The following is an 18,766-nucleotide window of genomic DNA, read 5'->3' on the forward strand; positions in this document are numbered from 1 at the left end:
TCTCTCTGGCTGTTCTCTCTCTCTCTGGCTGTCCTCTCTCTCTGGCTGTCCTCTCTCTCTCTGGCTGTCCTCTCTCTCTCTCTCTCTCTCTCTCTGGCTGTTCTCTCTCTCTCTCTCTGGCTGTTCTCTCTCTCTCTCTCTGGCTGTTCTCTCTCTCTTTCTCTCTGGCTGTTCTCTCTCTCTCTGGCTGTTCTCTCTCTCTCTCTCTCTGGCTGTCCTCTCTCTCTCTCTCTCTCTGGCTGTTCTCTCTCTCTCTCTGGCTGTTCTCTCTCTCTCTGGCTGTTCTCTCTCTCTGGCTGTCCTCTCTCTCTGGCTGTCCTCTCTCTCTCTGGCTGTCCTCTCTCTCTGGCTGTTTCCTCTCTCTCTGGCTGTTCTCTCTCTCTCTCTCTCTCTCTCTCTCTCTCTCTCTCTGGCTGTTCTCTCTCTCTCTCTCTCTCTGGCTGTTCTCTCTCTCTCTCTCTGGCTGTTCTCTCTCTCTCTCTCTCTGGCTGTTCTCTCTCTCTCTCTCTCTGGCTGTTCTCTCTCTCTCTGGCTGTTCTCTCTCTCTCTCTCTCTGGCTGTTCTCTCTCTCTCTCTCTCTGGCTGTTTTCTCTCTCTCTCTCTCTCTCTGGCTGTTCTCTCTCTCTCTGGCTGTTCTCTCTCTCTCTCTCTGGCTGTTCTCTCTCTCTCTCTCTCTCTGGCTGTTCTCTCTCTCTCTCTCTCTCTCTCTCTCCGTTTCTGGCTGTCCTCTCTCTCTCTCTCTCTCTCTCTCTCTCTCTCTCTCTCTCTCTCTCTGGCTGTTCTCTCTCTCTCTCTCTCTCTGGCTGTTCTCTCTCTCTCTCTCTGGCTGTTCTCTCTCTCTCTCTCTCTGGCTGTTCTCTCTCTCTCTCTCTCGCTGTTCTCTCTCTCTCTGGCTGTTCTCTCTCTCTCTCTCTCTCTGGCTGTTCTCTCTCTCTCTCTCTCTGGCTGTTTTCTCTCTCTCTCTCTCTCTCTGGCTGTTCTCTCTCTCTCTGGCTGTTCTCTCTCTCTCTCTCTGGCTGTTCTCTCTCTCTCTCTCTCTCTGGCTGTTCTCTCTCTCTCTCTCTCTCTCTCTCCGTTTCTGGCTGTCCTCTCTCTCTCTCTCTCTCTCTCCGTTTCTGGCTGTCCTCTCTCTCTCTCTGGCTGTCCTCTCTCTCTCTCTCTCTCTCTCTCCGTTTCTGGCTGTCCTCTCTCTCTCTCTCTCTCTCTCCGTTTCTGGCTGTCCTCTCTCTCTCTCTCTCTCTCTCTCTCTCTCTGGCTGTCCTCTCTCTCTCTCTCTCTCTCTCTCTCTCTCTCTCTCTCTGGATTTTCTCTCTCTCTCTCTCTCTCTCTCTCTCTCTCTGGCTGTTCTCTCTCTCTCTCTCTGGCTGTTCTCTCTCTCTCTCTGGCTGTTCTCTCTCTCTCTCTCTGGCTGTTCTCTCTCTCTCTCTCTCTGGCTGTTCTCTCTCTCGCTGTTCTCTCTCTCTGGCTGTTCTCTCTCTCTCTCTGGCTGTCCTCTCTCTCTCTCTCTCTGGCTGTTCTCTCTCTCTCTCTGGCTGTTCTCTCTCTCTCTCTGGCTGTTCTCTCTCTCTCTCTCTCTCTCTCTCTCTGGCTGTCCTCTCTCTCTCTCTCTGGCTGTCCTCTCTCTCTCTCTCTCTCTCTCTCTCTGGCTGTTCTCTCTCTCTCTCTCTCTCTGGCTGTCCTCTCTCTCTGGCTGTTCTCTCTCTCTCTCTGGCTGTCCTCTCTCTCTGGCTGTTCTCTCTCTCTCTCTGGCTGTCCTCTCTCTCTGGCTGTTCTCTCTCTCTCTCTGGCTGTTCTCTCTCTCTCTGGCTGTCCTCTCTCTCGCTCTCTCTGGCTGTTCTCTCTCTCTCTCTCTGGCTGTCCTCTCTCTCGCTCTCTCTGGCTGTTCTCTCTCTCTCTCTCTGGCTGTCCTCTCTCTCGCTCTCTCTGGCTGTTCTCTCTCTCTCTCTCTGGCTGTCCTCTCTCTCGCTCTCTCTGGCTGTTCTCTCTCTCTCTCTCTGGCTGTCCTCTCTCTCGCTCTCTCTGGCTGTTCTCTCTCTCTCTCTCTGGCTGTTCTCTCTCGCTCTCTCTGGCTGTTCTCTCTCTCTCTCTCTCTCTCGCTGTTCTCTCTCTCTCTCTGGCTGTTCTCTCTCTCTCTCTCTCTCTCTCTCTGTTCTCTCTCTCTCTCTGGCTGTTCTCTCTCTCTCTCTCTGGCTGTTCTCTCTCTCTCTCTCTCTCTCTGGCTGTTCTCTCTCTCTCTCTGGCTGTTCTCTCTCTCTCTCTCTCTCTCTCTCTGGCTGTCCTCTCTCTCTCTCTCTGGCTGTCCTCTCTCTCTCTCTCTCTCTCTCTCTCTCTCTGGCTGTTCTCTCTCTCTCTCTCTCTCTCTGGCTGTCCTCTCTCTCTGGCTGTTCTCTCTCTCTCTGGCTGTCCTCTCTCTCGCTCTCTCTGGCTGTTCTCTCTCGCTCTCTCTGGCTGTTCTCTCTCGCTCTCTCTGGCTGTTCTCTCTCTCTCTCTCTCTCTGGCTGTTCTCTCTCTCTCTCTCTCTCTCGCTGTCCTCTCTCTCTCTCTCTCTCTCTCTCTGGCTGTTCTCTCTCTCTCTCTCTCTGGCTGTTCTCTCTCTCTCTCTCTCTCTCTCTCTCTCTGGCTGTCCTCTCTCTCTCTCTCTGGCTGTCCTCTCTCTCTCTCTCTCTCTCTGGCTGTTCTCTCTCTCTCTCTCTCTCTCTCTGGCTGTCCTCTCTCTCTGGCTGTTCTCTCTCTCTCTGGCTGTCCTCTCTCTCGCTCTCTCTGGCTGTTCTCTCTCTCTCTGGCTGTCCTCTCTCTCGCTCTCTCTGGCTGTTCTCTCTCTCTCTCTCTGGCTGTCCTCTCTCTCGCTCTCTCTGGCTGTTCTCTCTCTCTCTCTCTGGCTGTTCTCTCTCTCTCTCTCTGGCTGTTCTCTCTCTCTCTCTCTGGCTGTTCTCTCTCTCTCTCTCTCTCTCTCTCTCTCTCTCTCTCTCTGGCTGTTCTCTCTCTCTCTGGCTGTTCTCTCTCTCTCTGGCTGTTCTCTCTCTCTGGCTGTTCTCTCTCTCTCTCTCTGGCTGTTCTCTCTCTCTCTCTGGCTGTCCTCTCTCTCTGGCTGTTCTCTCTCTCTCTGGCTGTCCTCTCTCTCGCTCTCTCTGGCTGTTCTCTCTCTCTCTGGCTGTCCTCTCTCTCGCTCTCTCTGGCTGTTCTCTCTCTCTCTCTCTGGCTGTTCTCTCTCTCTCTCTCTGGCTGTTCTCTCTCTCTCTCTCTCTCTGGCTGTTCTCTCTCTCTCTGGCTGTTCTCTCTCTCTCTGGCTGTTCTCTCTCTCTCTGGCTGTTCTCTCTCTCTGGCTGTTCTCTCTCTCTCTCTCTCTGGCTGTTCTCTCTCTCTCTCTCTCTCTCTCTGGCTGTTCTCTCTCTCTCTCTCTCTGGCTGTTCTCTCTCTCTCTGGCTGTTCTCTCTCTCTCTGGCTGTTCTCTCTCTCTCTGGCTGTTCTCTCTCTCTGGCTGTTCTCTCTCTCTCTCTCTGGCTGTTCTCTCTCTCTCTCTCTCTGGCTGTTCTCTCTCTCTCTGGCTGTTCTCTCTCTCTGGCTGTTCTCTCTCTCTCTCTCTCTGGCTGTTCTCTCTCTCTCTCTCTCTCTGGCTGTTCTCTCTCTCTCTGGCTGTTCTCTCTCTCTGGCTGTCCTCTCTCTCGCTCTCTCTGGCTGTTCTCTCTCTCTCTCTCTCTCTGGCTGTTCTCTCTCTCTCTCTCTGGCTGTTCTCTCTCTCTCTCTCTCTCTCTCTGGCTGTTCTCTCTCTCTGGCTGTTCTCTCTCTCTCTCTCTGGCTGTTCTCTCTCTCTCTCTCTCTCTCTCTCTGGCTGTTCTCTCTCTCTCTCTCTGGCTGTTCTCTCTCTCTCTGGCTGTTCTCTCTCTCTCTGGCTGTTCTCTCTCTCTCTGGCTGTTCTCTCTCTCTGGCTGTTCTCTCTCTCTCTCTCTGGCTGTTCTCTCTCTCTCTCTCTCTCTCTGGCTGTTCTCTCTCTCTGGCTGTTCTCTCTCTCTGGCTGTTCTCTCTCTCTCTCTCTCTGGCTGTTCTCTCTCTCTCTCTCTCTCTGGCTGTTCTCTCTCTCTCTGGCTGTTCTCTCTCTCTGGCTGTCCTCTCTCTCGCTCTCTCTGGCTGTTCTCTCTCTCTCTCTCTGGCTGTTCTCTCTCTCTCTCTCTGGCTGTTCTCTCTCTCTCTCTCTCTCTCTCTCTGGCTGTTCTCTCTCTCTCTCTGGCTGTTCTCTCTCTCTGGCTGTTCTCTCTCTCTCTCTCTGGCTGTTCTCTCTCTCTCTGGCTGTTCTCTCTCTCTGGCTGTTCTCTCTCTCTCTCTCTCTGGCTGTTCTCTCTCTCTCTCTCTCTCTGGCTGTTCTCTCTCTCTCTGGCTGTTCTCTCTCTCTGGCTGTTCTCTCTCTCTCTCTCTCTGGCTGTTCTCTCTGGCTGTTCTCTCTCTCTCTGGCTGTTCTCTCTCTCTGGCTGTTCTCTCTCTCTCTCTCTCTGGCTGTTCTCTCTCTCTCTGTTCTCTCTCTCTCTCTCTCTCTGTTCTCTCTCTCTCTGTTCTCTCTCTCTCTCTCTCTCTGTTCTCTCTCTCTCTCTCTCTGGCTGTTCTCTCTCTCTCTGGCTGTTCTCTCTCTCTCTCTCTCTCTCTCTCTGGCTGTTCTCTCTCTCTCTCTCTCTGGCTGTTCTCTCTCTCTCTCTCTCTCTCTCTGGCTGTTCTCTCTCTCTCTCTCTCTCTCTCTCTCTCTGGCTGTCCTCTCTCTCTCTCTGGCTGTTCTCTCTCTCTCTCTTTCTCTCTGGCTGTTCTCTCTCTCTCTGGCTGTCCTCTCTCTCTCTCTCTCTCTCTCTCTGGCTGTTCTCTCTCTCTTTCTCTCTGGCTGTCCTCTCTCTCTCTGGCTGTCCTCTCTCAAATTCAAATAAGCTTTATTGGCAGGACCAATACATGTTAGCATTGCCAAAGCAGTTGAGTTTGCATAGAAAAAGGGGAAGGGGGTAATATAAAGGGGAATGGACATAAGTCTGTGAGAGTCCTCAGTTTCTCATGTCCCTCTCAGTCTGTGACACGCTGACACATATTGGGCAGCTCTCTTCACCATTGGCTCCTCTTCTCCCAGTAGAATTTGGAGTTTCCTCTTCTCTTCTGTAGAATTGAAGTCCGGGATGAGAGCGGAGAGTCTCTGGAAGTGAGTGTCCCTCAGCGCTGAGTACTTGGGGCAATGTAGCAGGAAGTGTTCCTCATCCTCCGGGACCCCCTGGTCACATTGCTGGCACAGTCTCCTCTCCCTGGGCTTGTAGGTTTGTCTGTGCCGCCCTAATTCCATTTCCAGGCTGTGGGCGCTCAGTCTGTACAGGCTCATTGTCTGTCTGTCTTTGGGGTCTTGTAGCACCTCCAGGTACGGGGCCAGTTTGTAGTCTCTCTGCAGTGACTAGTAAATCAATAGTTTTTGGGAGTTTGTTATTTCATATCTCCATTCTCCAACATGTTTTACTTTGGAGTTATAAATTATGATTTTTATTTGAGATTTTGTCTGGCCGCATTGTTGAGAGTTTTGGAGAGACAAGGTGTTGATAAGTTGTTGCAGGCCACACGGCTTGGACTGGTTCTTACTGTCCAGTAAGGCTTTATGGTGGTAGGCGTTGGGACTGCTGTTTTGTAGGTGGTCCCAGTATGATAGCGCCCTCTTCTGTACTGCGAGAAGTAAGGGAAATCTGCCCAACTCGGACCGGCAAGCACTGTTGGAGGTGCTCCGATGGACTTGGAGGAGGTGCTTGCAAAATTCCAGATGGAATGTTTCTGTTGGGCTGGGGTCCCATTTGGATTGGTCTGGGTAGGTGACAGGACCCCAAACTTCACTGCCATAAAGAAGAATTGGGGCGATGACGCTATCAAATATTCTGAGCCAGACTCTCACGGGTGGTTTTAGGTGGTACAGCCGTCTCCTGATGGCATAGTAGGCTCTGCATGCCTTGTCTTTTAGTGCCTCTATGGCTGGCTTGAAGCTTCCTGATTGGGTGATGTCTAGGCCGAGGTATGTGTAGCTGTTAGTTTCATCCACAGTGCAGTTGTTTATTGTGAAGGAAGGGCTCTTTGTTTGTTTTGTATTTTTCTTTTGGAACACCATGGTTTTTGTTTTGCTCGAGTTGATTGGTAGTGCCCATGTGGCGCTGTATTTCTCCAGAACTTCCAGGCTGTCTTGTAGGCCTTTCTCTGTTGGTGACAGAAGTAGGAGGTCATCCGCATACAGCAGGAACTTCACCTGGGTGTCATGTAGAGTCAGTCCTGGTGCTGGGGAGGATTCTAGAGCTGCCGCCAGTCCATTGATGTAGATGTTGAAGAGGGTTGGACTTAGGCTGCAGCCCTGTCTGACTCCTCGGGCCTGCCGGAAGTGTTCAGTTCTTTTCCCATTCACCTTTACGCTGCAGCTGTTCTCAGTGTATGAACTCTTGATGACGTCGTATGTTTTCCCTCCTATTCCGCTCTCCAATAGTTTGAGGAACAGGCCTGGGTGCCACACTGAGTCAAATGCCTTCTTAAAGTCCACAAAGCAGGCGAATATCTCTCTCTCTCTCTCTCTCTCTCTCTGTTGAGGAAGGGTTGAAACGTATGCATATATACCCATGCATGCATGCAAACACGTGCGGCCATGTATGGTATATATGCATACATTGACTACCACATCCTGGGATGATGTGCACAGATGTGCCCAGCATCTGTGCACGTTTGCCCATGGGTGCCCACAGGGACTCATGGTGGCCCCTGTGGCAAATATATGCCCCCTTAGCATATAGACTGTGGCCCTTTGTTCTATATATATATATATATATATATATACAGTACAGACCAAAAGTTTGGACACCTTCTCTTTCAAAGAATTTTCTTTATTTTCATGACTATGAAGGCATCAAAACTATGAATTAACACATGTGGAATTATATACATAACAAACAAGTGTGAAACAACTGAAAATATGTCATATTCTAGGTTCTTCAAAGTAGCCACCTTTTGCTTTGATTACTGCTTTGCACACTCTTGGCATTCTCTTGATGAGCTTCAAGAGGTAGTTCCTTGAAATGGTCTTCCAACAGTCTTGAAGGAGTTCCCAGAGAAGCTTAGCACTTGTTGGCCCTTTTGCCTTCACTCTGCGGTCCAGCTCACCCCAAACCATCTCGATTAGGTTCAGGTCCGGTGACTGTGGAGGCCAGGTCATCTGGCGCAGCACCCCATCACTCTCCTTCATGGTCAAATAGCCCTTACTTTCAAAGTTTTCCCAATTTTTCGGCTGACTGACTGACCTTCATTTCTTAAAGTAATGATGGCCACTCGATTTTCTTTACTTAGCTGCTTTTTTCTTGCCATAATACAAATTCTAACAGTCTATTCAGTAGGACTATCAGCTGTGTATCCACCTGATGACGTCTCCTCAACGCAACTGATGGTCCCAACGCCATTTATAAGGCAAGAAATCCCACTTATTAAACCTGACAGGGCACACCTGTGAAGTGAAAACCATTTCAGGGGACTACCTCTTGAAGCTCATCAAGAGAATGCCAAGAGTGTGCAAAGCAGTAATCAAAACAAAAGGTGGCTACTTTGAAGAACCTAGAATATGACATATTTTCAGTTGTTTCACACTTGTTTGTTATGTATATAATTCCACATGTGTTAATTCATAGTTTTGATGCCTTCAGTGTGAATCTACAATTTTCATAGTCATGAAAATAAAGAAAACTCTTTGAATGAGAAGGTGTGTCCAAACTTTTGGTCTGTACTGTATATATATATATATATATATATAAAATCCCCCTTTTTAATATGTATAGGGCAGTGGCCCCTTGTATACATGTGTATACATGTGTATACATATTAGGATATGTATACATGTATATAACTGGGCCCCTTATGCCCCCTGATGTGTGTGTATATATATTCTTATGTCTATGTCCCCTATGTTGGTGTATACATGTGTATAGATGTGCCCCATGCATCCATACACATATATAGATATATATATATATTATACGCTATTCCCCCCCCCCCCCCCCTCCATACACCTGAAACCAGATGCATCGGTGTGAATGTCCCCCAAGCATTCACATAGATGCAATCTGGTTGATTGTATCAGAATGACCGGACTAAGGTCCGGTCATCCTGATAACTTCAAAGGACTCAGATTCCACAGAATCTGAGCCCTTTGATATAATTGTCGCCAGCGCCGCTGGAGACAATTGTACATGATAGAAGAATGGGAGAAGCCTCCTCTCCTTCTATTATGCGCATTCCGGCAGCGAAATTAACATCTCGCTGGCCGGAATGCTGAATGCCACAGGCGGGAGATCAAAGGCTTCCCCCGCCTGTTGGCATGTAAGCGTGGCCCCGATGCGCTCGTTCAGGAGACGCACGGGCCGGCGCAGTGACATCATCTCACTGCGCCGGCCCACGTGTCTCCAATGGTGGTGCGCGCGCCACCCTGTGGGCGGTGCGGCAGTGCGGGCCGCTGGATATAAATATCTGACGGACCCAGCACTAGGAAGAAGAGCCGTGCCACCCCCCCGCCGCTGAAGGAGACCCCCTTGGACGAACGAGCACCCGTAGACGAACGAGCAACTAAGTATCATATATATATATATATATATATCATCTATACCCCTCCCTATTAACCCTCCTATTACCCCTGGACGATCATATATATATATATATATATATATATATATATATATATATATTAGGGATCGACCGATATAGATTTTTTAGGGCCGATACCGATAATTTGTGAACTTTCAGGCCGATAGCCGATAATTTATACCGATATTCTGGGAATTTTCATTTTTGAGAAAAAAAAAATTCCTACACAAATCTGCTGAAAATTAATATGTTTATTGTTAATGTGTATTTTTTTTTGTTTATTGTTAATGTGTATTTTTTTAAATTTTTTTTTATAAATCTTTTTCATTTATACTTAATATTTTTGTGGTTTTTTTTTACTAACTTTTAGCCCCCTTAGGGACTAGAACCCTTGTCCTATTCCCCCTGATAGATCTCTATCAGGGTGAATAGGAGCTCACACTGTCCCTGCTGCTCTGTGCTTTGTGCACACAGCAGCATGGAGCTTACCATGGCAGCCAGGGCTTCAATAGCGTCCTGGCTGCCATGGTAACCGATCGGAGCCCCAGGATTACACAGCTGGGGATCCGATCGGAGGAGGAGGGGAGAGGGGATCCTGTGGCCACTGCCACCAATGAGTAATACTGGGTGGGGGGGGGGCACACTGCGCCACCAATGTTTTTACTATTGGCCGGGATTGGGGTGGGGGGCGCACTGCGCCACCAATGATTAATACTGGGGGGCTTGGGGGGGGGGGCGCACTGCGCCACCAATGAAGATCAATCATTCATATACAGGAGTCGGGAGCTGGCTGCAGAATCACATTGCCGGCTCCCGACCTCTATGAGCGGTAGCTGCGATCCGCGGCACCTGAGGAGTTAACTACCACGGATCGCAGCTATCGCTCATAGAGGTCGGGAGCCGGCTATGTGATTCTGCAGCCAGCTCCCGCCTCCTGTATATGAATGAATGAAAGGCTTATCTTCATTGGTGGCGCAGCGGCCACAGCCCCTCCCCTTCTCTTGTACTTCTTCCTCTCATTGGCGGCAGCGGCAGCAGCAGCACAGGGGGAGGGAGACACGGCTTCCTTCTCCCCTGTGCTGCGGAGGGAACACAGAGAGCGCTGAGAGCAGCGCGTTCTGTGTTCCCCATACGTTATCGGTATATCGGCAAAATAGATGCCGATACCGATAACGTTCAAAATCCTCAATATCGGCCAAACCGATAATCGGTCGATCCCTAATATATATATATTTATATCCCTACCTATTAACCCTCCTATTACCCCTGGTAACCCTACCCTATACACCCCTTGTTCCCTATTACCCCTCATCTGTATAACCCTGCGCACCCCTGGTAACCCTACCCTATATACCCCTGGTAACCCTATCCCTATTGCCCCCTATCACCCCTGGTATACACCCCTTGTTCCCTATTACCCCTCATCTGTATAACCCTGCGCACCCCTGGTAACCCTACCCTATATACCCCTGGTAACCCTATCCCTATTGCCCCCTATCACCCCTGGTATACACCCCTTGTTCCCTATTACCCCTCATCTGTATAACCCTGCACACCCCTGGTAACCCTACCCTATATACCCCTGGTAACCCTATCCCTATTGCCCCCTATCACCCCTGGTAACCCTATACACCCCTGGTAATCCTACACACCCCTGGCAACCCTACTCTATATACCCCTGGTAACCCTCCATATCCCTACCTATTAGCCTTATTACCCCTGATAATCCTATAACCCTATACCACACCCCTGGTAACCCTTTATACCCCTTGTTGCCCTGATTCCTGATCACCTCCTGCACTATATTTGTGCTTTGTGGCCGGCTTACACCCCTGTAAGACCGCCGTCAACCTTCGTCTACCTCATAGGGATAGTATATAGTGCCAGGTGGGTGGGCTGTTGATATTGAATGTGTGTATTGTATAGATAGTTTGTGGGTGGAATTTAGGAATGTGTAGTATAGTTTAGTGCTGTATATTTAGTGCTGTATTGTTAGTGCATTGCGTACATAGTGTATTGTTTAGTATTAATAAATACTATGTTTGGTTTATAACTATCTGTGTGGTGTGTAGTTATTGGCGATAATTAGTCTAGTAAAGCGCATGCAGCTAGCTTAGTGATTAGTGTAAGGCATAGCGAATATATTATATTTATTATATAAAGGTATAAATAGGCGGAGTCATCAATAGACGGCTCCTCCTATTTATGAATATTAATTACCGATATTTGCATAAATATTGGTGATTAATATTCCCCCTTTACACTCTCTCTCTCTGTGGCTGTCCTCTCTCTATCTATGAACAAAGGATCCCAGCAGTCGTGTCTTGATGCAAATCAGATATCTTTTTATTCCATGAATGAAATTAAGCTTAATAAGCATAAATCGACTATTAGAACCAAAAACTTGCTACTACCCATACCAAGCCACTTTGAAAAGTGTAGACACTATTGCCCAGCTGAAATTTCAGGTTATAGAGCAGGTGATCAGACCACGGAGGGGGGGTGACATCAATAAGATGTTGCTACGGAGGGAAGCCTTTTGGATCCATACATTGGACACATTGCACCCCAGAGGCCTCAATAGGGAATATGAGGTCATGTATCTATAATAGAACAAATTTGTTATGTATTCACAATATATCTGTTGTTTATTTCTCAGATATTGAAAATCTGAACATTATACAAGAGAATTATCTACAAATGTAAGATGAAATATCCATCTAGATGCTTTTTTCCTTTTTGGCTTGTTTATTATTAAGATTTAAGATTGTATTTGGATATACCTGTTGATGAAGGCACATCGCCGAAACGCGTCGGTCCGCGTCGACTATTTTCATTTATGGAATAAAAGATATCTGATTTGCATCAAGACACGACTGCTGGGATCCTTTGTTCATATTGCTGTGGATTGACGTCCTCTCCCGTGCAGCGTGCATCTGAGTGAGTGCTGGTTTCTCCATACCAAAATTTGACTCTCTCTATCTATGGCTGTCCTCTCTTTCTCTCTGGCTTTCATCTCTCTCTTTTTGGCTTTCCTCTCTCTCTCTCTGGCTGTCCCCTCTCTCTCTCTCTGGCTGCTCTCTCTGGCCCCAATATACTGCGCAGACACCACCAATATACTGCGCAGACAGCACCCCATATACTGCGCAGACAGCCACCCATATACTGTGCAGACAGCCCCCCAATATACTGCGCAGACAGCCCCCCAATATACTGCGCAGACAGCCCCCCAATATACTGCGCAGACAGCCCCCCAATATACTGCGCAGACAGCCCCCCAATATACTGCGCAGACAGCCCCCCAATATACTGCGCAGACAGCCCCCCAATATACTGCGCAGACAGCCCCCCAATATACTGCGCAGACACCCCCAATATACTGCGCAGACAGCCCCCCAATATACTGCGCAGACCCCCCCAATATAATGTGCGCAGGCACCCGCATATACTGCAAACATGTCTGAGTGTTGGGAGCAGGGAGAGACTGACCTGAGCGCCGCGGTAGTGAGATTTAATAGAACATTTTCATTATGATAGATCTCCCTGTCCGCCGCGCGTGCGCACTGCCCCATAATTTTTGCCTACCCCAACTCTGCTGAGGCTCCCAGCGCATGCGCGATGGGCCATAAATCTAACCTGCACTGGCCGTGAAATTTTGGTACCCAAATCACGCGTGCGCACTGGCCCATAATTTTTGCCTACCCTCTCTACTAAGGCTCCCGGCGCAATCTAACCTACCACCCCCCCGTCGGCGTGTTCACATTCACTTGCCGTGAAATGTTGGTACCATAGTTAGTTCTGCGCAGGCGCTAACACACCTTCTTTTCAGCCACTGAGGTGGCGAGCTCGGCGACACACCTCCTTCTGAGCCTTCCGATGCCTCTACGTCACTACCGGAAGTGACGAGGGTACCAGCAAGCGCACATCCACCGGCTTAGCAAAGAATCATTGCAGCGCCGCGCGTGCGCACATTAGGGGTATAGAGATTTTGCAGCGCAAAATATTGCATCAGATCTCCCTACCTGTCACGAGGGTGTCAAGACCCACGCCTGACTCCGTTATACCCGGGGTCAGGAAGTCGCAGCGGTTGGCTGCGCGCTCTATGTAAGATAGGGCTGTTTCCTTATGGTAGCTTTCTGGGTTTGCTTTGCAACCCTTTTGGCTCACTCAGGGATCCGTAGCTCCTTCTCCTCAGCTGTTTCTTGTCCAGCAATCCCAACCTCCTTATATTCCCCTCTCACACTTCTCTGGTTGCCAGATATAGAGCTTCCTGCCTGGACATCTATTCTGACCTTCTGGAGCTGTGTAGCTGTGTTCCCTGGTTGTTGTTCCAGAACGTTACCCTCCGGATCCCTGTTGGACCTTGGTGGTCTGCTGTTGTCGCCCACCTGGGTGTATGTGTTTGTCTGTATTGTCTGTCCTCTCCCTGGTGTTTCCCTCTAAGTGTCAGTGGTGCGGACTAGCGATCCCACCGGCCCGTTCACTATCTAGGGCTCATTTTAGGTAAAGCCAGGGTTTAGGCACGTGATCGCCGCACGGGTGAGGAACCCGTCTAGGGATGTCAGGGCAGTCAGGTGCCAGCTGCAAGGTGAGTCAGGGGTCACCACCTTTCCCTCTCCCTTGGGCAGGGCTTTCCCTTTTCCCTCCCTGTGCGTGACGCCGGGCATTACACTACCCCACAAATCATCAGTTGCAGTTCATCCTTACCGCAGAGCTGAGTGCTGGATACCGAGGTCACCAGTCGCCTGTGCACTCAGGGGTAGGGAGATCTGATTCAACATTTTGCGCCGCAAAATCTCTATACCCCGAAGTACGCACGCGCGGTGCACGAAGTACTTCTTTGGTAAGCCGGTGTTCCGGAATTTTCTGCTACCCGGAATATTTTGCTATCCACGTCACTTCCGGTAGTGACGTGGGAGGTGTGTCTCTCACCTCGGCTTCTCATTGGCTCTGCCGGAGTTTGTCGTCGCAGGCGCAGAGGATTCACCCATAGTGTGAACGCGCCGAGGGTAGCAGAAAATTCCGGACCACTGCGCATGCTCGAAAGACACGGCCGAAGGTAGCAGAAAATTCCGGCCCACTGCGCATGCGCGAAGAAGACCGACAGAAGGTAGCAGAAAATTCCGGCTTCGCACCTGCGCAGTAGGCCGGAATTTTCTGCTACCTTCGGCTCCTACTGCGCCTGCGCTGAGCGTCTTGTATAGCGAGCCGAAGGTAGCAGAACATTCCGGACCACTGAGCATGCGCGAAAAAGGACGGTTTGGCGCAGCAGCGCCGAGTCAGTTGACAGTAACTGTCAAGCACCTCTGTGACGTTTACTTGACAGTATTTTTATTAATCGGTCACTCAGACCACATTACGTCTAGCTTGAAGTGCTGACTAATATAACATTTTAAATCTTTATTTCATTTCCTTAAAACTATGTTCCACAATATAGACATAAACTGTTTAAAAGTATGCGCGAAAAAGGGCCGAAGGTAGCAGAAGATTCCGGCCCACTGCGCATGCGTGAAAAAAGACGGCCAGGCGCAGTAGGAAATCATGCCGAGTCCAGTTAACAATAAAGGGCTACGGCGCATGCGCGCCTAGGGTAGCAAATTTTTACAGTGCGCAGTGTTTTCCGTAATTTGTTGCTACCTGTTCCGTTATTTTATGCTAACTGTAAAATTTTGCTATCCTTGTCACTTCCTGTTGTGAGGTAGTGCACGGAAGGGTTTTGAAGGAGTTGTACCCACCGCTCTTACACCTCTATGGAGTCAGGGATGTCACCGCTCTTACACCTCTATGGAGTCAGGGATGTCACCGCTTTGTCACTTCCTGTTGTTACGTAGCCGCACCAGAAGGTTTTGAAGGAGTTGTGTCTCGCTGCTGCACGCTACCGCATACAGGATACATCCCTGACTCCATAGAAAGGTGTAAGAGCGGTGACATCCCTGACTCCATGGAGGTGTAAGAGCGGTGACATCCCTGACTCCATGGAGGTGTAAGAGCGGTGACATCCCTGACTCCATAGAGGTGTAAGAGCGGTGACATCCCTGACTCCATAGAGGTGTAAGAGCAGTGACATCCCTGACTCCATAGAAAGGTGTAAGAGCGGTGACATCCCTGACTCCATGGAGGTGTAAGAGCGGTGACATCCCTGACTCCATGGAAGTGTAAGAGCGGTGACATCCCTGACTCCATGGAAGTGTAAGAGCGGTGACATCCCTGACTCCATGGAGGTGTAAGAGCGGTGACATCCCTGACTCCATGGAAGTGTAAGAGCGGTGACATCCCTGACTCCATAGAGGTGTAAGAGCGGTGACATCCCTGACTCCATGGAGGTGTAAGAGCGGTCACATCCCTGAGTCCGTAGAGGTGTAAGAGCGGTGACATCCCTGACTCTATAGAAAGGTGTAAGAGCGGTGACATCCCTAACTCCATAGAAAGGTGTAAGAGCAGTGACATCCCTGACTCCATAGAGGTGTAAGAGCAGTGACATCCCTGACTCCATAGAAAGGTGTAAGAGCGGTGACATCCCTGACTCCATGGAGGTGTAAGAGCGGTGACATCCCTGACTCCATAGAGGTGTAAGAGCGGTGACATCCCTGACTCCATAGAGGTGTAAGAGCGGTGACATCCCTGACTCCATAGAAAGGTGTAAGAGCGGTGACATCCCTAACTCCATAGAGGTGTAAGAGCGGTGGGTACAACTCCTTCAAAACCCTTCCGTGCGGCTACCTCACAACAGGAAGTGACAAGGATAGCAAAATTTTACAGTTAGCATAAAATAACGGAACAGGTAGCAACAAATTACGGAAAGCACTGCGCACTGACCTGTAAAAATTTGCTACCCTACCCTAGGCGCGCATGCGCCGTAGCCCATTATTGTTAACTGGACTCGGCGTGATTTCCTACTGCGCCTGCGCCTAGGCCGTCTTTTTTCACGCATGCGCAGTGGGACGGAATCTTCTGCTACCTTTGGCCCTTTTTCGCGCATACTTTTAAACAGTTTATGTCTATATTGTGGAAGATAGTTTTAAGGAAATGAAATAAAGATTTAAAATGTTAGACGTAATGTGGTCTGAGTGACCGATTAATAAAAATACTGTCAAGTAAACGTCACAGAGGTGCTGAAGAGGTCTAGATATTTGCATTTTGTTAAACTTTACTGTTAACTGACTCGGCGCTACTGCGCCTGAGCCAAACCGTCTTTTTTCGCGCATGCTCAGTGGTCCGGAATGTTCTGCTACCTTCGGCTCGCTATACAAGACGGCTCGGCACAGGCGCAGTAGGAGCCGAAGGTAGCAGAAAATTCCGGCCTACTGCGCAGGCGCGAAGCCGGAATTTTCTGCTACCTTCTGTCGGTCTTCTTCGCGCATGCGCAGTGGGCCGGAATTTTCTGCTACCTTCGGCCGTGTCTTTCGAGCATGCGCAGTGGTCCGGAATTTTCTGCTACCCTCGGCGCGTTCACGCTATGGGTGAATCCTCCGCGCCTGTGCCGACAAACCCCCGGCAGAGCCAATGAGAAGCCGAGGTGAGAGACACACCTCCCACGTCACTACCGGAAGTGACGTGGGTAGCAAAATATTCCGGGTAGCAGAAAATTCCGGAACACCGGCTGTCTGCAGTTTATGTCCGTTTCCTGGGCTCATATGAGAGGAGATGTATCAAACTGGCTTATTGCCCATATGCAACCAATCAGAGTCCACCTTTCATTTTCCAAAGGAGCTGTGAAAAATGAAAGGAGGGATCTGATTGGTTGCTATGGGCAACTAAGCCAGTTCTACTTTACACCAGTTATGATAAAGCTACCCCATGGACTCCAATGTTCAGGGTCCTTGTGCATCCCCCAAATAGAAATTAAATGGTCCGCTTGCGATTTTGCAGACCCTAAATACAGTAGTGTGAATAGGGTTTTCTATAATATATATATATATATATATATATATATATATATATGTTAATTTTTGCTATTGCAGCTGTATACGGGGTGGTAGAAAGGGGAGGGAGATTGAAAAAGACAGGAAACTCAATAAAAACGCATTAAAGATAAAACGCATAACAAACGGAGCACTGATTTCACTGCGGCGCCTCGCCGAACTAGCGCTCCTATGTCTCCCCCTAGAGACACATTATGAGTACTGCACCCTCTCTGCGGATGGAGCGTTGACATTGAACGACTCTGCAAAAAAAAAAAAAAAAGCTTCTGGTTTGGAAGACGGCCAGAGATCGCTGCTGCGGTGCCGCATCAAGACCCTGGTCAGAGGAAACCCTTCGTGATTCCTCTTTAAAAGGCGGGGACGCGAGCACAGACGCCCCCGCCGGCTCCGTGACGGGAAAATGAGGAGGCGGATGGCGGAAGTGCAAAAGAGAAAAAAAAAACAGAAGCGTGGACGAAAAACCGCATCCCTGCCGGATTAATGAGCCAAAAAAGTGCATGACAGAGCGAGCCCCAAGCTGTGCGCCATCAGCAGGTGTCGCATGGGTAGGCAGTGTGAACGGTGACCTTGTGTGTACACATGTAGTGTGCTGTCATGGCCACGCTCTGCAGCTCTTATATATCCATTTCTGCTCTTCCAGGTTTTCCCTCCTCCTCCTCTTCCTCACTCCCACGCTTCCATTGTGGTCGACGCCTCAGCAGAAGCGACAATCAGAGGGACGTCGCCTCCTCGTACGGACGGGTATTGGATGTGTTGTCACCTGTATTGTATTTTGTGTCACTGAATGCCATTGCGGTGGGTTCGCTCCCCGCTTTGCGTTTGCTGGGTGTATACGTCTAATGTGTCCGTATCTGGCATTTATAATCGGCGCCTACAGGCAGCAGACGCCGCTATACGGTAGCGCGCATTGGAGGGACGCATCTGGAAATTGGGTACGGGGCCGATGCTGGGGCCGAGACGCCCGCCTCCTGACCAAAGATCGCTGCTGTGTGGCCATTGAACCGAATCGGGTCACAGCCCGACTCGCCCCCAGGATCGCCGATAACATCGACACTTTGCACCAGTCGTTTGATTGATCCCCAAGTCATGCAGGTTTTTCGGAGGGTCCATCTTGCCGGCGACTCTGGGTGAGTCACTCTGCGTCCCGATACGGTTGAATGGCCACACAGCAGCGATCTTTGGTCAGGAGGCGAGTGTCGCGGCTCCGAGATCGCCTGTACCCACCGATTTCCCGATGTGTCCTTCCAATGGACGCTACTGTATAGTGGAGTCCGCTGCCCATAGGCTCCTATTATAAATGACAGATACATTAGACATATACCCTGTGATATTTGGGCGTGACAGGGGCACGCCACGTGCCCAAAATTGCCATGTAGCCGTACCCTTCTGCCTGCACTTGTAATATTCATCTAGGTATATACAGATGTGATATATATTCCCTCAAACTACCCCCCTCCCCCCCCCCCACTCCAGTGGAACCCCGATAGTTTTTTTCTGTGCCTGTCCAATACCCCATCTCTACTTTGAAGGGTAGAAAAATCCACTGCACATCCATCAATCATTGGATTTGACCGCAGAAAATCCATTGTGTGACGTGCAGATTTGCAGCGGTTTTCACCTCTCCATCGAAAAGGGGTGAAAATCCGTGACAAAAGGGGCCTCGAAATTCCGCACGGCAGGTCAGAAAATTCTACCGCACGCGGTTGAGATTTCTTCGTGACGTGTCCGTACGGCTTGGGCTGCGATCCACTATGTATTTTCCGCGCACAGACCCCGGCCCGGAAGCCTGCAGCTATTTTGCTACCCTTCACCTATCAACCGTATCGATGTGTTGGAATAAGGCTCCCGAAACTTGTCCTACACTCGCGCCCCTCGTGGTGGTAGGGGAGAGGTTTTTCCCCTAAGGAGTACACCTCTCCGAATACCCCCTAAGGCCAGGTTTACCCAGGGAGTTGCTACGATACCCCCTTCCCAGTGGTAAAGGGATATTTGGATGGACCTCAGATTCAGCACTAACTTACAGGAGAATACAGCACCACATACATGCCTGATGTAGACGTTCTCTTTTCTCATCTTCTCTGTTCAGCCCACCATGACGACTTCTTCCAGCCACATCTTGTCTCAGAGTTATCCTTAACGGACATCTTAGCTTCCACACTTTTCTATTCTCCTCCTCCTGGTGGCTCAGATGTCTTATCCTGCTGCTACTCCCTGCTATCTTCCTCCAAAGTGACGAA

General features: G+C 49.7%; 1 protein-coding gene across 1 annotated transcript in view; it reads left to right on the top strand.

Moving 5' to 3' along the window:
• The first annotated feature begins 16,920 nt into the window (after positions 1–16,920).
• ENGASE (endo-beta-N-acetylglucosaminidase) overlaps positions 16,921–18,766 on the top strand; it is a 47,761-nt gene continuing 45,915 nt past the window's right edge. The window contains 2 exon segments of the mRNA XM_040438502.1: positions 16,921–17,074; positions 17,170–17,277. The gene's annotated coding sequence lies outside the window, so the exon portion shown is untranslated.

The sequence above is a fragment of the Bufo bufo genome, chromosome 6 (genome assembly GCF_905171765.1).
Source record: "Bufo bufo chromosome 6, aBufBuf1.1, whole genome shotgun sequence".
Taxonomy (NCBI): domain Eukaryota; kingdom Metazoa; phylum Chordata; class Amphibia; order Anura; family Bufonidae; genus Bufo; species Bufo bufo.